This window comes from Scylla paramamosain, chromosome 3 (genome assembly GCF_035594125.1).
Source record: "Scylla paramamosain isolate STU-SP2022 chromosome 3, ASM3559412v1, whole genome shotgun sequence".
Classification (NCBI taxonomy): domain Eukaryota; kingdom Metazoa; phylum Arthropoda; class Malacostraca; order Decapoda; family Portunidae; genus Scylla; species Scylla paramamosain.
The window spans coordinates 3,417,501-3,441,939 of NC_087153.1; the positions used below are offsets into that span (position 1 = coordinate 3,417,501).

At 43.2% G+C, this 24,439-nt stretch overlaps 1 long non-coding RNA gene across 2 annotated transcripts in view; it reads right to left on the reverse strand.

The window, feature by feature from the left end:
* LOC135116245 (uncharacterized) overlaps positions 1-24,093 on the reverse strand; it is a 256,275-nt gene extending 232,182 nt beyond the window's left edge. For both annotated transcript variants that reach the window (XR_010276223.1, XR_010276222.1), the window contains exon 1: positions 23,968-24,093. This is a non-coding gene — a long non-coding RNA (uncharacterized LOC135116245). The remainder of the gene's footprint in view (positions 1-23,967) is intronic.
* Between the last annotated feature and the right edge of the window lie 346 nt (positions 24,094-24,439).

Consider the following 24,439-nt stretch of genomic DNA (forward strand, 5'->3'; position numbering starts at 1 on the left):
ACGAGTGTTATCCTTCTGATCTTTGTCCTCCTCCTCCTCCTCCTCCTTCCCCCCCTCTAAGTTCGCGAAGGACTCTCCCCTCCCTTCCTCCTCAACCGGCACCACGAAAAAATGGGATCAGATCTGACGGCGGCCTCCAACTGATCCTCTTTCTATCATGTGGGATAATGGCTCTAACCTTTAACCCCATTTGGGATAAGGAAGCCGATCCCCTATTTTATATGGGATAGGAGAATGAACTACGGCTTCTTGGTGTCTGATCCCGTAACCAGTGTCGAGCAGAAGACTGGATCGCCCGGATGGGTTTTCCCTCCGCAGCAAATAATGTGTTTTCATCTTATTCAGCCATTCTGACTTTTTTTTTTCCCGTCATAGGCCTACTGTTTTCTTTTGATGCGAAACTTTTTTTCGCTCTTTCTACCTTGGTGGTTATCTATCTTCCCATTCACGTCTTTATCTTATTATTTCTTTCTCTTTTATCACATGTTTGATGCGTGAAATGACATGTTGTTATTTATAAGGTGTGTGGAATGCACTATATGCGTATCACTGTATTTTTATTATAAGATTTAATTTAGATGATCCTAAAATATAATAGATATAGTCAATGCTGCACACACACAGACGTTTCAAATCTGCTTTTGAGATCTTCGTTATAGTTTGAAAATTAAACAACAAAATAGTACCTGCGCATGTCCGACGGCGCGCACACACACACACACACACACACACACACACACACAGATAAACAAGCACCATGTAAATTAATCTCTATATATTTCTTATCAAATTTGCATATATATATATATATATATATATATATATATATATATATATATATATATATATATATATATATATATATATATATATATATATATATATATATATATATATATAGAGAGAGAGAGAGAGAGAGAGAGAGAGAGAGAGAGAGAGAGAGAGAGAGAGAGAGAGAGAGAGAGAGAGAGAGAGAGAGAGAGAGAGAGAGAGAGAGAGAGAGAGACGCAGTAAATAATTTCCGCGCCACGCATTTGTGTGTGTGTGTGTGTGTGTGTGTGTGTGTGTGTGTGTGTGTGTGTGTGTGTGTGTGTGTGTGTGTGTGTGTGTGTGTGTGTGTGTGTGTGTGTGTGTGTGTGTGTGTGTGTGTGTGTGTGTGTGTGTGTGTGTGTGTGTGTGTGTGTGTGTGTGTGTGTGTGTGTGTGTGTGTGTGTGTGTGTGTGTGTGTGTGTGTGTGTGTGCTTTATAAAACTTGAAAGTATATCGAACACACCTTACAACAATCACTATAATCCCTTAAAACACCTGCACCCACAAACATACTCGTAAACAAAACTATTTCGACTTTTGCAGCAATTCAAACCAACACGAAACCTAAGATTTAACCCAAACTCTAAAACCCCGCGGAGGCCATCGTGTCTTCCTTCCAAACCCCAGAGACCTCCGGCGCTCCCCGTCCCTTCCGCTCCAACGTGTGAGCCCCGCCGCCCTCAGCCCTCTGCGGGGAAACAGCTGGTGATGGATGCCACAGGATCGATTTGTCAGCGTGGCGTACAGAGGGCAGCAGCAGCCAGGCACGAGCACAGGCGAGTAAGTGACTGTGGCATGTGTTTATAGCGAGTTTTCACGCTGTGCTTTAGACTTAGTGAGTTATTTCAAGGAGGGAACGTTAGGACTTGACTGTTTTCAATACACGGAGCGAGGTTCAAGAAATACAGTTATGAATGCTGAATTAATTGCTGTACAGACAGGTGTGAGTTGAGGTTAGGTTCATATTCAACTTCTATAATGTTCACTAGTTGTCTTCATCTCTGTGTATTTAATATGATAAAGAACTTTTCCACGGAGCTTTTGCTCTTCCATCATAAATGCGACGCGTCATATACAGCGGATGATTTCTGAGAAACCGCTAATGACAGTTATGACTTTAAGTTAATGTAACATTCCCAAATTTACTACTGTCATTACTGACTTAATCTGTAACGATGACTTGGTGGATGGAGGAAAGGTGTGTCAGTGTCACTTGCCGTGCATGAGAGAGTACCCGAAAAGCAACAAAGTACACGCTGAGTTTTTTTTTGTTTTCGGTTTTGATGTAAATTGATATTACTACTACTACTACTACTACTACTACTACTACTACTACTACTACTACTACTACTACTACTACTACCACTACTACTACTACTTCTACGGCTTTTAAAATAGCTGCTGTATGGCCAAATTACAAATCCGTTTTTATAAACTAAGGATAGTAGAGAGTAAAATATTTCGACGCGAAACGTCAAGTGTGAGAATACTAAGAGAAACATCAAGAAACTATATTGCCTTAACAATTCTCTCTCTCTCTCTCTCTCTCTCTCTCTCTCTCTCTCTCTCTCTCTCTCTCTCTCTCTCTCTCTCTCTCTCTCTCTCTCTTTCGCTCTCCCTCTAAAACGACAGAACAAAGAGAACAACACACGTACGTATACAGCAATATGAGTGACTTCAATTTTAAAGGAGCTCAAAATTTAACAAACTGGGGGACGGGCGAGCTGCGTACGTATAGTGAGGCGAGGCGAGGCGAGACGAGGTTAGGCGCGTGGAGCCAAAAAGGATAAATTAACAAGTGACGTCCAATTTAGCCTTGAACTGACACAATGGGCGAAAAATGTTAACATCAATAACCCAGCAGAGGAGCAGAGCGGCCCGGGTTGTATAGGTCCTGTCCCGTGTTGCTGCGAGCCGATTATTCTCCCCAGTGCGATTGTTAAATAATTAGCATATATCAATTAATGTCCATTACCCCCTGTTACCGTGAAAGGACGCGAGGAGGAGAGGACGGGAGGGGAAGAGGAGAGGGGGATGGGAAGAGGGAACAGGGGAGAAACAGAGTGCACTGGGAGGCCTCTGGCTCAGGGGTGGTACAGCAGTAGTAGTGGCTGTGTGTATGTGTGTGTGTGTGTGTGTGTGTGTGTGTGTGTGTGTGTGTGTGTGTGTGTTGGAGAGAGAGAGAGAGAGAGAGAGAGAGAGAGAGAGAGAGAGAGAGAGAGAGAGAGAGAGAGAGAGAGAGAGAGAGAGAGAGAGAGAGAGAGAGAGAGAGAATAAAACCTGAAGCAAAAAAAAAAGAAAATTAAAGGTACAGTGATATAAAAAGCTTTAGTTGTAATTTTCACTTATTTAATTATATATTTATTTATCTATTTTACTATGCCTTTATTTTATTATTTTTTTCTTTTCGCTCAGCTTGTCACATCCGTCGTTGCCATCACCACCATCACCACCACCACTGTCACCATCATCACCAGAGTTACCACTGCTATCGTCTTAATACCTCAGTCCCGCCCCGAGGCACTCAGATGCGCGGAAAGAAGCTGACGGTGGAGCAGCGACGCGGCCAGCCAACAGATGTGTCCAAGATGAAGAAAAGAGAGAGAGAGAGAGAGAGAGAGAGAGAGAGAGAGAGAGAGAGAGAGAGAGAGAGAGAGAGAGAGAGAGAGAGAGAGAGAGAGAGAGAGGGGGGGAAGGAATAAAGCTGTGTCTTAGGATGGGGGTCATTGTCCCTCTCTCTCTCTCTCTCTCTCTCTCTCTCTCTCTCTCTCTCTCTCTCTCTCTCTCTCTCTCTCTCTCTCTCTCTCTCTCTCTCTCTCACACACACACACACACACACACACACACATTGAGAAGGCTGTGCTAATGTTCACTCCGTTCTTATTACACTGTATTCTGGCATTAAGATGATGAACTTTACGTTGATCCATTTAAAAAAACATACTTTCTCTTAATCCCACGAAATTGCTCGGTTCAAAGAGAATAATACACCTACTCATTTTTCTATTTTTTTTTTTTTTATACGGCTCTTCAACAACACACCACAATGCATTCAGTTCTCCAGTGTTCTGTGGAAATAAATAAGAAGGCCAAAGTAGGATAAGAGTTTCATTTCCCGGATTATCCTAGTCGTCTTTCTTTTGCATTGGTTTTAGCTGTCCTATCTATGTCCATTCTTCCATAATGAGACCAAAAGTGCACAGAAATGCGGCCTTACCATATATAAACAATAATACTATCATTGCTATTACACAATTTAACTAACGTCGCTACAGTGTCGCAATAAGTACGTCATCCAAGTGGTTCTTAATTTATTATTTTAATTTCCAAGACTAAGAGAAAAAGGGAACCAGCGATACTTAGCCAGTCTACCAACTTATCAATATCTTCTTCCATTGTCAAGACTCACAGATAAAACAAGAGTCGGTGAAGGACGTTTCTCTCCCTCTCCCTTCTGGATACTCTTCGTCTCGCCTCTCTCCCTCCCTCTCTCCCTCCTTCCCTCCCCGCCTCCCCCATACGCACCCAGCGCCCCAACACCCCAATGAATACGATCACATTATCTTTAAACTCATCCATTAGTCTCCAATGTGTCGCTAGTGTTGCCTTTAACTACTCTTAACGACCCTAATGGAGATGTGGATAATCCAATCACACCTAAATACGCCGGCAAGGAGGGAACAAAACAGGAGGAGTTTCGCCCATAATTGTTTGGAGTGGCTTCCCCGACTTAGTCTAGGCGTGAAAGATGCATTGTACACTCGCCTCTAAGATATGTTGTAGTAAGAGCTAATTTCTGGTGTTTCCATGGGTTGTTTTAAATTTTCTATGATGTTAAGTTAGGTGAGACGATGCAGCCATGTTATGTTATGTAAGTAAACGTTAACCCTTTTACTGCTAGACATTCTTTTCCCATAATCCCTTACAGCTTTTTTAGACATCCATTTTTTGTACCAAAGCATGTGAAATACTCCTGCAATGTAGAACATGCAAAATTTATCTATTATTCTTTCTTTACTCTGCCTATCTATGCAGGCTTTATCTCTGTACCGTCTGAATGTTACCAAAAGGAGACCATGGGAGTAAAAATCTTAATGCTGCGACTCTCACTTCAAAAATATGTTGCAATAAGATTAATCTTGCGGAAGTTTCACTGGTCATTTTATCTTACTTGTTTTTTTTATTGTATTTAGGTTAGACAATGCAGCTGTTAAGTATGTTTTAATGGTGCAATTCGCAGCTCTATGGTATGGTGTAGTAAGAGCGCTTTTTAATGGGTTTTGAAGTCAAGGTTGTATGTATGTACGAGTATGTCCGTGGTTATGGTGTATGTGTTCCCAATGGCTCTTCATTAAGCCAGTTTGAGGAAAGTTCAGATTCTTCTCGAGGGGGAATTATCTTATTGAGAGGCATGATCACCACCACCACCACCACCATCACCACCACCACCACCACCACCACCACCAAAATCGCCATGTATGCAAGTGTTAAAAAGTGGAAAGATTAATTATTTACATAGGAAGGGAATTGAGGTCTGGTGATTATGGCGATGTTTATGGTAGTGGTAGCAGTAGTAGTAGTAGTAGTAGTAGTAGTAGTAGAAGTAGTAGTAGTAGTAGTAGTAGTAGTAGTAGTAGCAGTAGTAGTAGTAGTAGTAGTAGTAGTAGTAGTAGTAGTAGTAGCAGTAGTAGTAGTAGTAGTAGTAGTAGTAGTAGTAGTAGTAGTAGTAGTAGTAGTTGTTGTTGTTGTTGTTGTTGTGGTGGTGGTGGTGGTGGTGGTGGTTGTAGTGGTAGCAGTAGCAGTAGCATTCTGATGTATTGATATTCTTGATGTTGTTGTTATTATTGTTGCAGAATAATAATAATAATAATAATAATAATAATAATAATAATAATAATAATAATAATAATAATAATAATAATAATAGTAATAATGGTAATAATAATAATAATGATAAGAAGAAGAAGAAGAAGAAGAAGAAGTGAGTAGTAGTAGTAGTAGTAGTAGTAGTAGCAACAACAGTATCAGTAGTAAAATAATAAGTAAACCATTTTTCGTTATCCCAAAATATGACAATCGGACTGAATTTCACTTACTGCTTCCTTTTCTCTTCGTAAAACAACTCTCGCCATTTCGCAGTCCACAAGATCTTTGTTCCTGTCACCAGCATCACAATTCCATGTTTTTCTTTTGTGTACTTGGACTCTCTCTCTCTCTCTCTCTCTCTCTCTCTCTCTCTCTCTCTCTCTCTCTCTCTCTCTCTCTCTCTCTCCACAAGCGGGCCATGCACTCTCTCCCTCCATTTACCTCCCGCCCTTTCCTTGTTCCACACTCAATGTCGCAGTTGTTCCACCTTCATCATCATCATTCCTCTCTCTCTCTCTCTCTCTCTCTCTCTCTCTCTCTCTCTCTCTCTCTCTCTCTCTCTCGCCTTTTCACTTCGCCATCCCTAGCACCACTAAGCTACATCCACCACATCTTCTCTCTCCTCCTCCTCTTCTTCTTCCCCACCACTCTTTTTTCTTCCTCTCTTTTTCTGTGTTGTTTGCTTTTCCCACCGTCTCTTTGCTTCTGTACGAGCACCAACACTATCACCACCACCACAGGGGGCGCTGCACCTCTCTCTCTCTCTCTCTCTCTCTCTCTCTCTCTCTCTCTCTCTCTCTCTCTCTCTCTCTCTCTCTCTCTCTCTCTCTCTCTCCTAAAACAACAACATACACACCCTCATTCCTTTCTTTTCTTTCCCAAACTCCTCATCTTAGTTCTTTCACGGCTTCCACCACCACCACTACTACCACCACCACCTCCTGCTCTTCTTCCCGCTCCTCCTCTCCCTCCTCTTCTTCCTCCTCCTCCTCCTCACCCTTTTCCTCTTCAGCCATCAACCACCACCACCACACCTCCTCCACTGCTCTTTTATGTCTTCTTGATGGTAAAATCGATGACTTTAATTGAAAAAACCTGCCAACATCGGGCGGCCGTGGCTGTGACACCGGTGGCAGGAGGCGGCTCCCTCACCCACCAAGATTTGGTTATGGGCTCGATAATCCACTGGAGATGGCTCCTTAAGATGACTTTTCTTATAATAATTGATCGCAGCGCAAAGGAGGAAGGAAGGGGAAGACCTGAGAGAGAGAGAGAGAGAGAGAGAGAGAGAGAGAGAGAGAGAGAGAGAGAGAGAGAGAGAGAGAGAGAGAGAGAGAGAGAGGTTGGGAGGAAGAGTAGATAAAGAGAAGGAGCAGGCAACATTGTGAAGAGAGAGAGGTTACGGTGAGACGACTATGAAAGGAGGAAGCAAAACAGAAGGAAAAGATGGGGAAAGATAGGAAGGAGAGGAAACTAGGTGAGACAAGGCAACAAAGGAGCTAACAATAAAGGATGCAAAAAAAAAACAAGGTTGAATTGACAGAAAACAAAACAGAATTATTATGCAAAACGAAAACTGAAATTTCAATATAAAGACAGAGTATCAAAACTCATACCAACCCTCACACACACACATGCACACACACACACACACACACACACACAAACAACAACAACAACAACAACAACAACAACAATAACAACAATAAATAACACAGAAAAGACGCAATTCACTCTTAAATCATAAATATTCACCTCATTACATAAAAAAAAAAAACGTAAACAAAGCAGGAAGACAGACAGACTATACCACAAGCAGAGACTAAAGAAGCAGGAATGAGACAGACGTTATTCCTGCCACTCTTCTAGTTGGTCTCACTCCCCATCCACTTCTATTCCAGCTTCCTACTAGCAGAGCACCGCGAATGATAGGAGGAGGAGGAGGAGGAGGAGGAGGAGGAGGAGGAGGAGGAGGAGGAGGAGGAGGAGGGAAAGAAAGGGTTGAAGAAAGGCATATGTCTCACCAACGGGGGAGAAGAGCTTATGGGATGGTTCTTGGAAGAGAGAGAGAGAGAGAGAGAGAGAGAGAGAGAGAGAGAGAGAGAGAGAGAGAGAGAGAACAGCTGGTAAGGAATAATGGAAGGAAATGGAATAACAACGAAGAAAGGGAGGAGAAGTAGGAAAGAAATCATGAAGGAAAGGGAGAGAGTAGAAGTGAGAGGAGGCATGTAGAAAACGATCCACAAAGGCGAGAGCAGGAAAGAAAAGAATAACTCCGGAATCAAAAGAAGCAGGTGGGGCAGAGAAACAACGAGGAAAATAAAGGAAAAGAGGAGGAGGAGGGAGGAAGTGGTGGCATGAAGAGAGATAAGAAGGACGGAATGCAGGAATCATCATCATCATCATCATCATCATCATCATCACTGTCTGTATATGTACAATTCCATCGCATACATAAAAAAAAAAAAAACCCTCTAATTTTCGCTACTCATATTCGCCCGTTTTCTTTACTTAATCTCTCAGTTTAGTTCTTCACCTACCACTGTGTTACTCTAAATTATCCCTCTGTTACATGTTATAGAAATACGCAGCAAAAAAATAAGAGGAAAAAAAAAATCATATTGGGTTACACTGGAGGGGCGGAGATAACAGCAGCTCACGGCCAGGTATAGGTGGTTTAATTAAAGGTAAGTGGTGGCAGCAAAATATCGCTCTAGTAGTCTCAGGTGATGCTCTAGCTGTTACCATCATATCCCACTTACCCACAGCACTTTCTTTTTTTTTTTTTCGTGCCGCACTTCTGAAACTACTATAAAATCGGTAGAGCTAGAACTCCTGGGGAAATAATTACCCGTGTTTATCAAGTTAATTAAGGTGAACGGTGATTAGATAGAAATAGGAAAAAGATATGGTGAGGGTAAAAGTGTTAATCACCCAGCCTCACACACCTTACGCTCCAAATTGAATATTACTACGTGGTTTAATGGCTGAATGTGGATTATCATATGTTTGATTTTCAGGGATGTAATAAGAAGGGAATAGGGGACGAGAGTAGCTGCCAAAAGGTAAAGTGATGAGGAGGAGAGAGGGAGTGAGGGAGGGAGGAAGGGAGGGAGAGAGGGAGGGAGGGAGAATGTGAGGGCCATCCGTCTCAATGAGTATCTACAGTCATTACTCAGAGGGGCGACCTGCGAGTCACCACACACACACACACACACACACACACACACACACACACACACACACGCACACACACACACACATACACACACACACACCAACGAACGATTTCCACATCTCGTTTCACTCTCACAGCACCAAATCACCATCCTTTCACACACACACACACACACACACACACACACACACACACACACAACTCCATACTTATGCTTCAACCCCCCTCACCCCTCACGCTCTCTAGTACCCCCAGCACCTCCCACGCATCCACCCACCCACCCACACCTAACACCCGCACCGCCTCCCTCCCTCACACCCCACGTCTGACAGTAACCAGGTCCATTAATCACGGCTTAGTCCCAGTTATTATTCCTTTTCCTTACGTCCACGTCTTCGCTACATCTTCATATTCCTTTTAGATCCATCAGCTGATAGATCACCGGCCGGCCCCACCTAACCCTACACCCGTGATTCCGTGCCCTTCCCCTTTTCCTTCCCTTCTACTTTCCTCTTGCTCCTCCATCTTTTTCTCTCATTCCTTTGTCTTCTTCCTTCTTACCCTACTCCTCACCGGGTCACCTAGCCTTCCTCTCCTCCTCCTCCTCCTGCCGGGTGTCGGGTAAGGGCAGGCGGCAGTGGGGGGTCACCTAAACACCCCCGCTATTGAACACTGTGGCATCCTTCCCCTATAAGGCAAACAGATGTCCAACTGATTCTTTTGTTCTCGCATAATAGTCCTAGCGACTCGATCTGTCCGCGTCCCAACCTCGGCGGCCGCGGCTTGAACTCACGACGTCGGCGGCACGATGGTGGTGATCGATCGGCTCTCAGGAGGGAGGGAGGAGGGAGGGAGGCAGTGGCATGGGTGTAAGGGAAGGGGGAAGAACGGGTGCTACGGAAGAAGGGTCTCAAGGTAAGGTATAATGAGCAGTGTTAAAAGGAGACTGTAGGTTGGGTTTCATGTGAGTTGAGGTCTTTACGTAGGTACATTGTATTCAGTTTAGAAGTTATATAGTTTTGTAGGTAATATTGCTCTACATACATGTTGTTTTGACTTATCTTATTCAATGCGTCAGTTTTCAGTGTTCATTATGTTAGTTTAGTAATTGCCTTCTTTGGTTGATGAAGAGGTACTGAAATTAATCAACATCAACAATAACAACAACAAGAACGGCAAAAATAAAAGTAAGCAAAAAATATCGCTCGAGCCAAAGTCAAGGTAGGCGAAATCAAACACAGTGACGTTAAATGACAAGCCAATAGTATCAGAAAAACGTGATTTGCAGAGTTGCCGGCGGTGAAATTACGTGTTTGTTTATCGCAGCTGCCCCGGCGCGGTGGCCTGTATGCGTGAGTGCACTTGGACGAGCCCCTCAGGGTGTTCGCGAGACAATCTGATTATTGCCTGCCCTTTTTGTTGCGGCCGATCGCTGGGCAAGACTTTAATTTTTCTTTTAATATGAAACTGACGTAGGAAATAGCTCCTTTTTGCTGGAGTGGTAGTAGTAGTAGTAGTAGTAGTAGTAGTAGTAGTAGTTGTTGTTGTTGTTGTTGTTGTTGTAGTAGCAGTAGTAGAAGTAGTAGTAGTAGTAGTAATAGTAGTAGTAGTAGCAGTAGTAGCAGTAGTAGTAGATTGATTTAAATATCAGGCGCAACAACGCGGTCATATGGCTAGTAGTAGTAGTAGTAGTGGTAGTAGTAGTAGTAGTAGTAGTAGTAGTAGTAGTAGTAGTAGTAGTAGTAGTAGTAGTAGTAGTAAGGAAGAGGAAGAGACGGGAGGAATGCGATCCAGTCCCTCACGGCCCAGCATGCACCGTCGTCTCCAGGCTGGTCGGCGGGAGGTGACAACAGGAGGGTCGGACATAGCGGCACAACGTCATTATAATAAGGCGAGGGGACGTTTAGGAAGTATTTATGGTCACACTTTATCGTCCTGAGAATACCCGACCCCTGGTATTTATCTACACTCATAAAATAAGAGAAATGTCAGCACAGGTCGACCGTGACAAAAACTCCCTCCGCCTCTAAATCTTCCCTGGGTTTCTGAAAGGGACAGTGACAATTTTATAAGGAAACGTCGAATGACACTAAGATCGTAACACGAGATTACGACCTCAAGGGATCCCTCGCCTCCCTCTCGTTTAGCTCAGCGGACAGGGCTCCTCGCCAAGAGTTCGACTGCGTGAAGAATTTCTCAAAGCGACGAGACACAAGGACACGGTGACAAAAACCGTGTTAGCCATTTTGAGTATGCGGAATTAAAGACAAGGGTACACCTCACACTGCGCGAGGCCATTCTTCGGGCCGGCCCCCTGGTGACTGAGTTTGGAGTCACTCCGACCCCCTGCCGCGCCCTCTGTGAAACGTGCGCGCCATGTCACCTCCGGATGCGAGGTTGCCCGTACCGCTCACAAATGGTTGAAGCCTTTTATCTCCCTCACCCTGTCTGTCCGTCTGTCTGTGTGTATGTGTGTTTGGGGGAGTTATACTTTTAGAGCTCTCTCTCTCTCTCTCTCTCTCTCTCTCTCTCTCTCTCTCTCTCTCTCTCTCAATGTTGGTGAGTTTGGTGATATACCCTACTGTATACATTTTTTTTTCTTTGGAAGGGAACTCAGGAGCGTCGTCCATGCTTGTTCACAGTCGGTGTATGAATGGGTGTAGATGAGGCGGGTGAGTGAGTGCGTGCCGATATAAAAACATAAGGGAGTGAATCGTTGTAAAATTTACAGGATTTTATTTTTTATTTGTTTCTATTTGTGTTTCTGTGCAAGATTACGTTTGATTTTTACTGATTTCACACAGGTACCCTACCATTTTGGTTTGTAATCTCATTATTTGCAATCAGCATCGTAGCAAACCGTCGAAAATTTGCTATAACACTTGTACTGAGTCCGAGAAGAGGCTCAGGCTTACTCGTTATAGATAAGTGACTTATTTTGTGGTCATTGAAGTGAATTAGTTGCACCGGAGGCGTCTGAGGAACGACCCCACAAATCATGGTGTATACAACGCGGCGCCTCAGGCGATGGTGGGATTTCTCCTTCGCTCACTAGGTGTGCAGCAGGACGGGATGTTGTGTTTCCTTCATCAGATTACTTATCAGGTAATGGGGAAACTTGTCTCAATATTGCAGGTATAAGTGGGATTTTTCCCTCTCCCTTTTTTTTTTTTTTCGTTTTATTGCATGTGAATCAATTTCTCAGTTTACGATTACGCACTCAGTCACACAGACACACACACACACACACACACACACACACACACACACACACACACACACACACACACAATGAAAAGAAGTACACTCACTCATTGCATTTTCTTCTTCTGTAGACACACACACACACACACACACACACACACACACAAGGCCACTTATCACATTCACCATCACTGAAGGAGCAGCAGCAGCAGCAGCAGCAGCAGCAACAGCAGCCCGCCAGCCAGCAGCCGCTCATCAGCAAGTCAACACCACCAGGCTGGACAAACGAGCCGCACCTGATCCTTCTTTCACAAGTGATAAATAAATTCTCGGAGGTCGCCTTACCCATCACACACAAACACACACACACACACACACACACACACACACACGTACTCATCCTGCGACACATATCCATAAAAAAAAAAAAAAAACGAAAGAAAAAGAGAAAGTTAACAAAAATGTGAGTATTAGTGAGAGCGTGACGGGCGAGTTGGTCTTCTTGGGGTATTCAGGAGCAAGTGAGCGTAATTTCGTGGTGGTCACTTTAGTAACTTGCGGTGTTAAATTACGGGCCACACGCATCCACACTTGTCGCTTATTGGAGGACGATGTTGTGTGAATGTTTTAGCTGTCCACGTGTCTGCCTCCTCGGGGGTGCTTTGACTCGTGTTTATGGTGAGGTGGAGATGTCCGGCAGAGTAGTGACATCAGGATCATACCGGGTAACTGAGGAAGAGAGTTTAGCGGAAAATTAGAGCAGAGAGGAAAGTCAGAAGGTGGAAGGAGAAGTATGAAGAGGAGGTTTTGAAGGAGAAAGAGTACTAGTATGTAATTCAATGATGATGAGGATAAGGAGATGGAGAAAAAAGGAAGAGAAATTCGAAGAGGAGGAAGAAGAAGAGAAGGAGGAGGAGGAGGAGGAGGAGGAGGAGGAGGAGGAGGAAGAGGAAGAGGAAGAGGAAGAGGAAGAGGAAGAGGAAGAGGAAGAGGAAGAGGAGGAGGAGGAGGAGGAGGAGGAAGAGGCAGAGGAAGAGGAAGAAGAAGAAGAAGCAGCAGAAGAAAAAAGGAGAAGATGAGGAGGAGAAGGAGGAGGAGGAAGAGAAGGTTGCTGTAGTGGTGATGGAGGTGGTAACGAAAGAACATGAACAAAAACAAACAAAAACACAGAAATGATAACAACAAACAAGGAAAAAAAAATGAAAAAGAAAATCACAGGTAAGAGGGAACAAAGACGGAAATAAAGGAGAACCAAGCGAGGGGAGTGAGTAAAAGTTATCGTGAGGGTCTAATTTGTTCATTTCTCCACACCTGCCCGGCTGCCAATCACGTGGAGGCCGCAGCACCACCTGGCCTCCCCTAAGGTGCTTTGTATTCCTGTCTTTCACTCCGTATTCTGTCTTTTTCGCTAACCAGACGGACAGATGTTTATGGAAAGAATACTGGGAGCGAGATGAGCAATGACAGCATATTCATGTCGCCTCTATCCTGCCCATCACCGCTGCTCCCTAGGCACATTCACAGTACCTCTCTTTCTCTCTCTCTCTCTCTCTCTCTCTCTCTCTCTCTCTCTCTCTCTCTCTCTCTCTCTCTCCCTCTTTTGTGTTCATCTTCCACCTTTACTCTTAAAATATTTTTGTTCCTACTATTACTTAGTGTACTTCTACGACTGTACACGCCTAGAAAAACTCATGTCATTTTCCGTATCATAATATTCTCTAATTACATATAAATACAAGCACTCGATGTATCAACTTCTTATTTTTAAAGTTTGTTTATTTATTTATTTTTTTCCTTCAGTCTGTTTGGATAACGACAGCACAATTTTTACTTTTGATTATATCATACATAGACACTACTTTTTTTTATTCTATAATCTATAATTTTCATAGCATTTTCATTCATTCTAATTGATATCCATTCATCGTTCCCTATTTTTCTCAGTTTCTCGCTCTCTCTCCTCTTGTCTACTACGGTTCTTCGCTGTCAGCCTCAGATACATGTTACATTCAGAACTTTCCGACGCACGCAAAGATTGTACGTCGAAGTTGGCGGTCGGGGAGTGAAGGGAGCTGGGTTATGTATGACTCTGTAGTACGTCAGTGGATCGCCGTGGACGTGGGTCCTCCCGAGAGGGAAGGGTCAAGGGGCAGCAGAGAGAGAGAGAGAGAGAGAGAGAGAGAGAGAGAGAGAGAGAGAGAGAGAGAGAGAGAGAGAGAGAGAGAGAGAGAGAGAGAGAGAGAGAGAGAGAGAGAGAGAACATAACGTGAGGGAAGTATCAGTAATTTTATCTGGTGTCAAGAGGTAATGGCGGTGATGTGTGTGTGCGTACGTGCGTGCGTGCGTGCGTGCGTTTGCGCGCGCGTATATGACAGGAAAGGGGTACTATTAATGAAGGTGTTCTCCGTAATCAAGAAGACAACCAGGATACAAATGCCACCACGATGACACACACACACACACACACACACCATAATTGGACTCCACCGGCCACACTCCCGTCAACTATGCAGGAAGCTGACCTTTGAATAATAATCTCCACGCGGGGCACGGTGTCAAGGTGCTGGAATAGGATACGCGAGGGGTGCGGGTGCCAGCCAGCGAGAAGGGGGCGGGATGAGAGTGAGGATGGGGCGACGAAAGGGTAGTGGGGGAGGTGGGGTGCGGGGATAGGGTAGGGAGGGACAGGTAGGGTTAGGTTAGGGTGACGTGGAGTGGTGGGGTGGAGTGAGGAGGTCCATCAAGTGACCATGTAAGTTCACCCACTCAAGGACCCACAACAGAGGAGTCACACAGGCAGCCCCGGACACGTTTTCTTTGTGTCTAGGCTCTTGAGGTGCGCGGCCGGCGAAGAGGGACGAGAAGAGGAGAGGAGGCGAGAGAGTGGATGAAGAGAGGGAGACAAGAGGTGGTAGGAGGTGTAGGAGGAGGAGGAGGAGGAGGTGATATAGGTGGAAATGCCCCATCCAACCCACTCTAGGACAGGATGTGGCCTAGTTGGGCTTGCGTTGGACTCATTATTACGTGGCTCTCGTGCGTCACCTCTACTCCTCTCCCCTGCCCCCCATCAAGCCCAGCCCATCAACACGAGGAGGAGCTTGCTTGCTACTTAGACTCACTCGCCCACCAGGGAGAAGGCGAGCACTTGTTTATTTTTGCGCCACCACTAAAGCGGCCATAACGCGTGTCGTGCTGGTGATTCATTCGTGGTAGTGCGGTGCGTGTGCAAAGTACGATAGGAGCTGCACTGCTTCAAAGGACGCCGCGGGTTAGCTGATGATTTACGGTGATCCATTTACTACACTCACTGGAGGGCATGTCATTACCATCAATCCAAGTACGAAGATATCAAAGTCATGGTTTCGTGACTAACAAGTGTACATTTGTTCCTATTACTATATAATTTTTTCCTCCTTATACTCGCATGGTTAGTGTATGTTAAAGATTATTATAAATGACGAGTGTAAGGACCGCCAACACTCCTGCCTCGCCCTCGTCCCTGCAGCGTCCCGCCGCCACCACCGTCAGCCACGCAAGGAATGTTAATACAATCTAATTCAATGATAATCCAAGTCAGATTTTTCACCTCCATCCATTCGCGGCCGACACAAAAGCGACTAATTATTCCGCGGACGTCCCCCCGCGCCACAGAAAACTGTGATCCAATATCTAGAATTCTGTGAATACTCAAATTCCGGGCTTGGAACCCGAATAAATGGGCGGCAGGCAGGCGAGCGGCGGCAGACATACCAAGGCATTCCCAGCCTGGCACTACACAATGGCGGATTAAATCATATCTTGAACACGGTGCTGGGGAGCGTCCGAGGCCACGGGTGGGGGGAGGGACTGGGGGCGTGGAGGGAGGGAAAAGAGAAAAGGAGGAGGGATGGGAGGGAGAATCGAAGAGGAGGGGTGGGTAGAGAGGGAAAATAACTATTCCAGCACAAAGAGGCGGCGGAGAAATGCGATTAGTAGCAGCAGGATTAAGGTGCCGGGGTGGTCTCCCTCTGTGTGTGTGTGTGTGTGTGTGTGTGTGTGTGTGTGTGTACTGAGGACAGTTGTGAAGAATGTTCGGATTAACTTATGAATTTTAACGCTGTTCTACTTCATATTTCTGCAAGAACGCACTGATTCTGTTGCTTCTCATCTGTTTGAGTCACTGGACCTGTTAACTCTCCCTGTCCCCAATTTTCACGCCTCCTAAGTCTATAAAGCAGCCACTTATACTTTCTCATTCTGCTAAAATTAACACACTCCTTACAAAAAGACACAAAAAGCACAACTCGCACGGTACACTATATCTTTGCGATGTAAATGTACTTCACACAAACTACTCTAAGTACTCAAATCTTCATAAATACCTCTATAGTGACAAAGTTTCAGGAATGTTCTTATTACAAGGAATCTTTCACTTCTTTCCTGTTGCTTAACACTCCATCTTCCACGTCTTCTTTTCCCTTAACTTTTTTTTCTCATTCTCCACCTTCTCTTCCTCCTCGTTTTCCTTCCCTTCTTCCCGTTACGTATTCGTCATGCACATAGGTATTCCGAGAGTCACCTATTAGTCACCCCAGGAAAACACACTTCAGTTTACTGGTCAAATAGATAAGGATCATGACTCTTCCTCCCACGCCCAGTGATTCATCCCGGTAACTACTCGTGTGTTTACAGGCCGCTCTTCCACCTCTCCCTGCCTCGTCACGCTTACTCACCTCCCCACTTTGCCGGTACTTTCCACCTCTCCACGTCTTCACTTTTACTTCTACCTTTGTTTCTTTACTGCCTTGTCTCTTTAGTATCTCTTAGTTTATAATTATGTTTTTCCTTCACATTACTGCTACACGAGTACTAAAACTTTAAACATGACCTCATTTTCACCCTCATCTTTCCCTTCTTCGTCTCCATCATTCACACTTTTCACAGTACCTCAACCCGCTTTCCCTCCCTCCCTCCTAAAACTCCTTATCTGCCTCCCTCCCCCTTCTAAAAATCTTTCCCTCCCTCCTGCCCTTCCTCCCTCTAGTACTCACTCCCTTCTTCCCTCTGTTCTGCACCCAAACGTATTCTGTTCTGTCACTTCACTGCCTAGCTCCTTTTCTGCCTCTTCTCTCCTATCATGTGCTCCCTCCTACCATTTCTCTCTCCCTCCCTTCTTTCAGTATACTCACTTATCCCCCGTACAGCATCCCCCACCTAGTCCCCTCCCTCCCTTCCCCCTCCAGCACCGCACGTCCCTCTCCTAAACCTCCTGACAGTCACACTTTACAAAATGGACTTAATGTCATCATCCGGCAGTAGCGAGGGTTCGGGACTCCACCACCGCCACTGTTTGTCACTTTCCACGGCCTTCATCCCTCCCTATCCCTTCCCCACTCTCCTCCTCGGTCCTCTCCCTCTCCCTCTCCTTCTCCCTCTCTACTCTCTCCCTCCCCTTTTCTCCACACCATTCAAAGCTCAGAGGGAGGCGCGACGGGCACTTGCCTACAGGTTTTAAGATGATCGGATCAGTACTCCCCTTCCTCTTCCTCTTCTCTCTCTCTCTCTCTCTCTCTCTCTCTCTCTCTCTCTCTCTCTCTCTCTCTCTCTCTCTCTCTCTCTCGTACCCTACCCAGTGTATTTTTCCGTCACATTCACCTAATGTTTTTATATATTTATACTCAGTAAAGTTCTTATACAGTATTTTCTGTTTCATTTTACTACAAATATTCCTTTCAATCCATTTCTTCGTGTCTTCTAAGCGTTAGATACGCTTTTAATTTTATAATATTTTTAACACACGAAAATCGATCATATACACAATATTTTATCAGCTCATCGCAGTATGTAAATGTATCGATTCTTTATTCGTTGTCTTTTAGGTTACGTCGTCAATGCGTCATAAGTCTTCAACTGCAGACGGGCGCGGGGTAAAAAATATGGCTGTTTTTCCCATCTGCATCTACAGCCAGCCATTACGGGGTCAATGTATCAACATTAAGGCGGCGCCAAGACTTATGGCGCTGATAACTGGGGTGTTCATCAGCAACGCAGAAATTTATCGCCGCCGACCAGCTTATAGAGCAGTGCGAGTGGGAGGGGGGGAGTGGAGGGAGGAGGAAAGGGGAAGATACGTATCCCTAACCGCCTTAATTGGGGCATATCATATTTATTTGCACTGTTCAGGTGTGACGCAGCACCGCCGGTCACACGTCACTCAGCACAAACCGAAAAAAAATGTGTACCAAAAATATATAAATATAATGTCGTACAAGACCTGTCACGCAGTGTTATACAAGTTAATGCAAAAATTATACGCGTAAACAAAATTATTCGATTTTTTTTTTTTTCATTATGTATTGCTATGTTACTATTACTGTACGAGTAAAGTAATGAATAATTATATACATATTGAAAACAGTTTATATTACAACAAAATGAAAAAAAAAAATGAAATTTATTTTGATTTGACTACTCTTACATCAGCCAAAGTATGAACACTTAAGTGAATATTCTCAAGTATACGTAGTACAAGGAAGGTGATGTGATGCTGCCTCAGTCAGCACTCAGGAGCTCTTCAGTAGCCCCTCGCCTACTGTATTTTGCCTAGCTACACAACATCACCACCACACATTGCACGGTGCTCCTTGTGGTGACAAGCGTATGAAGGGAATAGGAGGCTGTCTAGGGGACAAAATCTTGAAACAACTGCAAGTACCAATGTTGGACACGCGAGTTTCATTTCTGTCAGCAGGAGGGAACAAACGTGAGTACACTCGTATTTCAGTACATTCCGATCTGTACATATGATTTTACGACCAAAGAATAGGTAGCAAAAGGATAATCATGGCAAACAATCGAAAAAAGGGAGAAGAGGAAAGAAGAAAGAAATAATGAAGTGAAAATAAAAAGAAAATTGAGAGAAAGCTGAGTGAGGATGGGAAGGAAAGACAGCAAAGGCGGGGAAAAGTAAGGCGTGAGGAAAGGAGATAGTTGGAGAAGGAAAACATAGAGTGATGAAAGAAATGGGAATATGAACGAAGAGAGATGAGAATACGTGAAAGAGGAGCAAGAAGCGACGGAGAGGGCAGGAGGAGTGGTGAGGGGCTCTGCGGTTGAGGGGAGGGTGGCCGGGGTGACAAGGTGACGGGGGTGATGAAACTGGTCGCTAATTGGTTTGACAGAAGCTTCCTGGCGGGTGGGTAGTGTTGTGACGCGGAGGGCCACCGCTAAGGACCCAGAGCTGCTGCAGGAAACGATCGGGTGTCTGACAGACTGGTGGTGGTGGTGGTGGTGGGTGACTGTTATGAACTAAGCAAAATGAGTTGGGAGAGGGCGTCTGGAGGTGTGTAGAGACTTACAGTGTGGATGTGTGCTGTTGTGGGGGATTCCGAGCTGGTGGATCTTGTGCTAAAAGTTGAACAATATTGTTCGGGACTGACAAGATTTTTGGAATATATGAACGTATCTTGTGATATATATATATATATATATATATATATATATATATATATATATATATATATATATATATATATATATATATATATATATATATATATATATATATATATAATAACATTGTGATACTAATTAAGGCAGCACATAAAATCTTTGAATTTTACTTTTGCGTACCATTTGATTCACAAATATTCAAATATTACTGTGTGGGTGGGAGACTACAAAATTCTGAGAAAATCTTGTTGCCATACTAACTTACATTTAAAACCAATGCTTTAAAGAGATGCAAGTAATGAAGTCAAAGATTGATCACACGCTGTAAATAAAAAATATGCAATAATCATAAACACATTTACTTGAAATCAGGGGAGAAATCTGTGGAGTGAGCCAGAGATTGTACCCACTTAAACTAAATTAGCAGCCAGCAAGAAGCGTGTGTAGCGGTGGTACCTAACACCGCGTAACACGTGTGGATGAAGTGGTGCTGAAAACTCAAACTAAAAAAAATATGGTACCTGACGCGGCATGATTTACTGAGCATCACCAGGTACTACATTTGTACCTAGCGGCGTAATATATATATATATATATATATATATATATATATATATATATATATATATATATATATATATATATATATATATATATATATATATATATATATATATATATATATATATATATATATATATATATATATATATATATATATATATATATATATATATATATATATATATATATTTATTATTTTTTTTTACACTGAGCTCTACAGCGAAGTGAAATCACTAACGTGCACGTAATTCAGCCATTCGTGTCGATTCGTCATTAAACTTGATCTCGGTTCATCTGTCCTTGTCTGTCGGTTCTCCACACATTTTCTATACATAACGTGTTAGCCACACACACACACACACACACACACACACACACACAGTTACTCCTGAAACCCTATAGATTTCACAAAATGTTTGTATTTTCTGTATGTAACAGCAGTGGAATATTTTCTTGCAATTCTCCCCAGCCGTGATACTTAAGCAACGCGTCATCAGTGATCACAATAAGGCGGTGAGGGAACCGGTCTGGCTCAGGAGTGGAGATGCGAGTTTCATCATCCTGTTGGCAGACGAATGGTTTCAAACTTTCTAGTGTTTCCTACGAACCTTATACTTATTTAGTAGTGGTTATGTGTACCTGTCATCCAGCAAGCTTTCTATGTTTTCCATTTTTATATTTTCTCTATTATTCAGTATGACGTTCCATGCTACGCTTGAGCACACGGCGCCTTCTCGGCTGTGTTAGCGCTGCACTTGGTTAGAGGAGCCGTACGTGTGAGGATCATTCAATTCTTGTATTAGTATTTAAACCGATAAGTTTATTAGCCGAAACAGAATAGCGAACTTCGCTCAAGGTGGTCCCTGTGCAAACAATGCTATTTTATCAAATAAGTATCAATGTGTGTTTTAAGGACCCGAATCATGATATCCAATCAATTACGGTAGTGTTTCAGTAATGACTATAATGTGCAATATTAATACAAGTTGTACAACTGCAAGAACTCAGATTTCCCAACAACAACCAATGAGACATTTCCTTAAATGAAACATATGCATGAACGGATACAGAGCGAGTTATCGCATCACAATCATTGGGCCACGTGAGTGTGACGCTGGCTAGTTACGGCAGCCCTGCTTTTCCCGCCAAAAGATTGCAATTAACCAGAACAAACTCGCCGAGCACTGTGCCACGCAGTTTCCTCGTCCTCTGAAGAGCGTGACTGGCTGGATTCGCTCTTCCTTACTTACAAACTTAACTTCGAATTGCTGCTGGCACGGACCAACCTAAGAATGATAATATCCCACCACTACAACTGTGTTTAATGTAACATATTTCTACGTAGTAGAAATACGTAGAAACATGTTACATGTTATGATTCTCTTGACGTCTCTATTGGGACTAGTGCCTGAAATTTATTTTCCTCCTGTTTTATTTCCAGTGACCCTCTTACATGAAAAAAAAAAAACATTAATGAATTTGCTAGTTAAGATTCAAGAGGCTTAACAACTATACTGACTATTAAATGTAAAACAAACTAAGAGATCTGACATATGAGGGACTGGCAACTCAGTGGTTCCTCAGCCCAGCGGCGTTACCAGGCTGGGCAGCAGGAGATTCACAGATCCCTACTGACACACTAAGAATATCTATTCCTCATACCTGTGAGCAACAGGCTTCGTTTACGACCTCGGTAGTCCTGTTTCATCTTCTTGACCACAAATAAGTTTTCCAGAAAGCACAGCATCCAACACGCACTTCCATCAAACAATACTCGCGGCAACACTACTGCTTCGATTACACGTTTCAAAGCCGTTCAGGACTTCGAACGACACATAAGAGTTAAAGGAACACGGAACAACCTGAAAAATGCAGAATGATGACATCTGAGAAAAGAAGAAAAATCCATAAATATGTATAACTGAATGAATGTATGAATAAAAACATACATAAATAAGTGTAATAATTAGATGAATAATAAAATAATGTTACATAAGAAACATTTAAGTCACTGAATTATTATTTTTTCATATAAATCGTATAATCCTTAACTTGCCTTTTACATGATACAATGGTATATTTTCTTGCAATTACTTGATACTTAAGGAAGACGCCAATCATCAGTTATCATAATGAGACAGTGATGGAACCGGTCTGAGTCAACAGTGGAGAATCATCATGTTCTCAGTCGAATTGTTCCAAAATTCTCATAAACACCTTTTTACGACCCATAGAACTAATCTTACTTATTTTGCGCAAGGTTATGTGATCCAGTTTATGTGTTAGTGTTCTACATTTTTCACTTCTTGACAATGAGGTGAGGACTGAAAATTATGGAATGAGAGCTGGTAATTAAGAATAACGTGTCACGCTATATCTGAGGATGCAGCGCGTTCTGTGCGAGTGTTGTGATGCATTGGATTAGAAGAGCCGTGTGTGTGTGTGTGTGTGTGTGTGTGTGTGTACTTTCGAGTTAAAAGGATGAAAGGTGATCTCAGACAAAGTAGAACCAAGGCTCAAGATATTCTGTGTGCTAACAAATAAATAAATAAATAAATAGATAAATAAAGGAGAGTATAGGACACTAGTGACAAAGGTACTTAGTTTCAATCACGATTTCACAAGAGAATAAAGACTTGCTCTTTCTCCCTTTCTCTCCCTTCTCCATCCACTTTTCGTTATTTTTTCTCTCTCTACATTCCTTCCATAATCTACCTATCCTCTCCTCTCTACCTATCCTCTCTCCTCACTCAACTGCCCTTTCTTTTTTTTTTTCCTGGGAGGTTCTTTTCCTTTCTTGTTACCTAGTGCTTTCATTTCCTTTCTCTTTCATTATTTGTTAACTTATATTGATGTACCAGAGTATACAATAAGTGCAGGTACTTAAATTTTTGAGACATTAAAAACATCCTAAAAAAATTTTTTTAAGAAAGCGGATTGTGAGTATATGCATGAAGATCGGTCTATTCTATTATCCTTACACAACATACAGTATCTCATCAATTGCTGAGAAAAAGCCTAATGATGCTGAGATGCGGTGATGCAGTTTGATGAGTGTTCCTTGACTGCTTTACTCTGTGTCTTACATTAGTCATTACTCGGAATATCAGAAACATACGGATTTACAGGTGCAAAAAATGATACACTAACACTACCACCACCACCACAACCACCACCACTTCGATTAGTAAAAAAGCATAAGCAAATTCTCAGTAAAGGATATTTGTGGTGGAGACAGTGAGGTGAGGACTGAAAATTATGGAATGAGAGCTGGTAATGAGGCAATGTAGTAGAGATGAAGAATGTGATGATGAATAATGATGGAGCATGGATCACGCACGTGGCAATAAGGAAGGATGGCACCATGAGGAAGAACACGGGTGGTGGTGGTGGTGGTGGTGGGGCTAGTGAGGTTGTGGTGGCGATACGGAGATGGAAGGTTGAGAACTGGTACTGGTATGGGGAGTGAGAATGTGAAAAGACGAACAAGGAAGCGTTGATCTAAGCTAATTGACGTTTTTAGGTAAGGAATTATACAAACGCCAGCTAAATGTTGGGGATGTAATTGCGGTGCATTGTAAGTGCCTGCCAAGGAGGCGTGTGGGATGGGGCGGTGCGGGGAGTGGCTGTTACCGCCACCACCACCAACACTCGCGCCGATTTTCATGTCCCTAGGCATTAAAACCTCCATATTCCAATACTAATCAAATTGTCTAATAACAGCTAATAGGCCTTTTAATCATATAAACCTTTTGAATATAAACCAAGCAAAAAATCAGGTTACATAAGACGGACAGGCAACTTAGTCAAGGTTCCCGCCCAGTGTTGTCACATGGCCTCGCCAAGGAGACGCTTAGATCTTTCATTATACACTAAGAATATATGTCAGAACACTCATTACCCACACAAAATACCTGCTTAGTAATGAGGAACACGGTTTGTGTTTGGGCTCGGCAGTTTCGTATCATCTTGACCACAAAAAGTGTTCCAGAAAGCACAGAATGAAACAAACGCCTGCCTCAGGCAGGACTCGCGGCGGCACTAGACGTGAGTCAGTCACATTGCTTCGGTTGCCTGTTTCGAAGCAGCCGTTCGGGATTTCGGACGACACATGAGTTTTAAAGATTCAATAAGTGGAAAAAAAAAAAATCGCAATGTAAGCTCTGTTCTTGAGATAAACCAATTTCGAAGACATGATGTCACTGGTTTTTTCATAATTTTTTAAACTTTATTTTCCTTCTGCTCCTCACCGCCTCGTACGTAAATTTGCTTGGCTTTGAAATATTTTCCTTGTGAAGAAAAGAGGTGAGTAGCTTGTGATTCTTGTACCAAGGATCATTCAGAACATAAGTTCATTCATTGTGGCCCGCGAACATATATCGATTA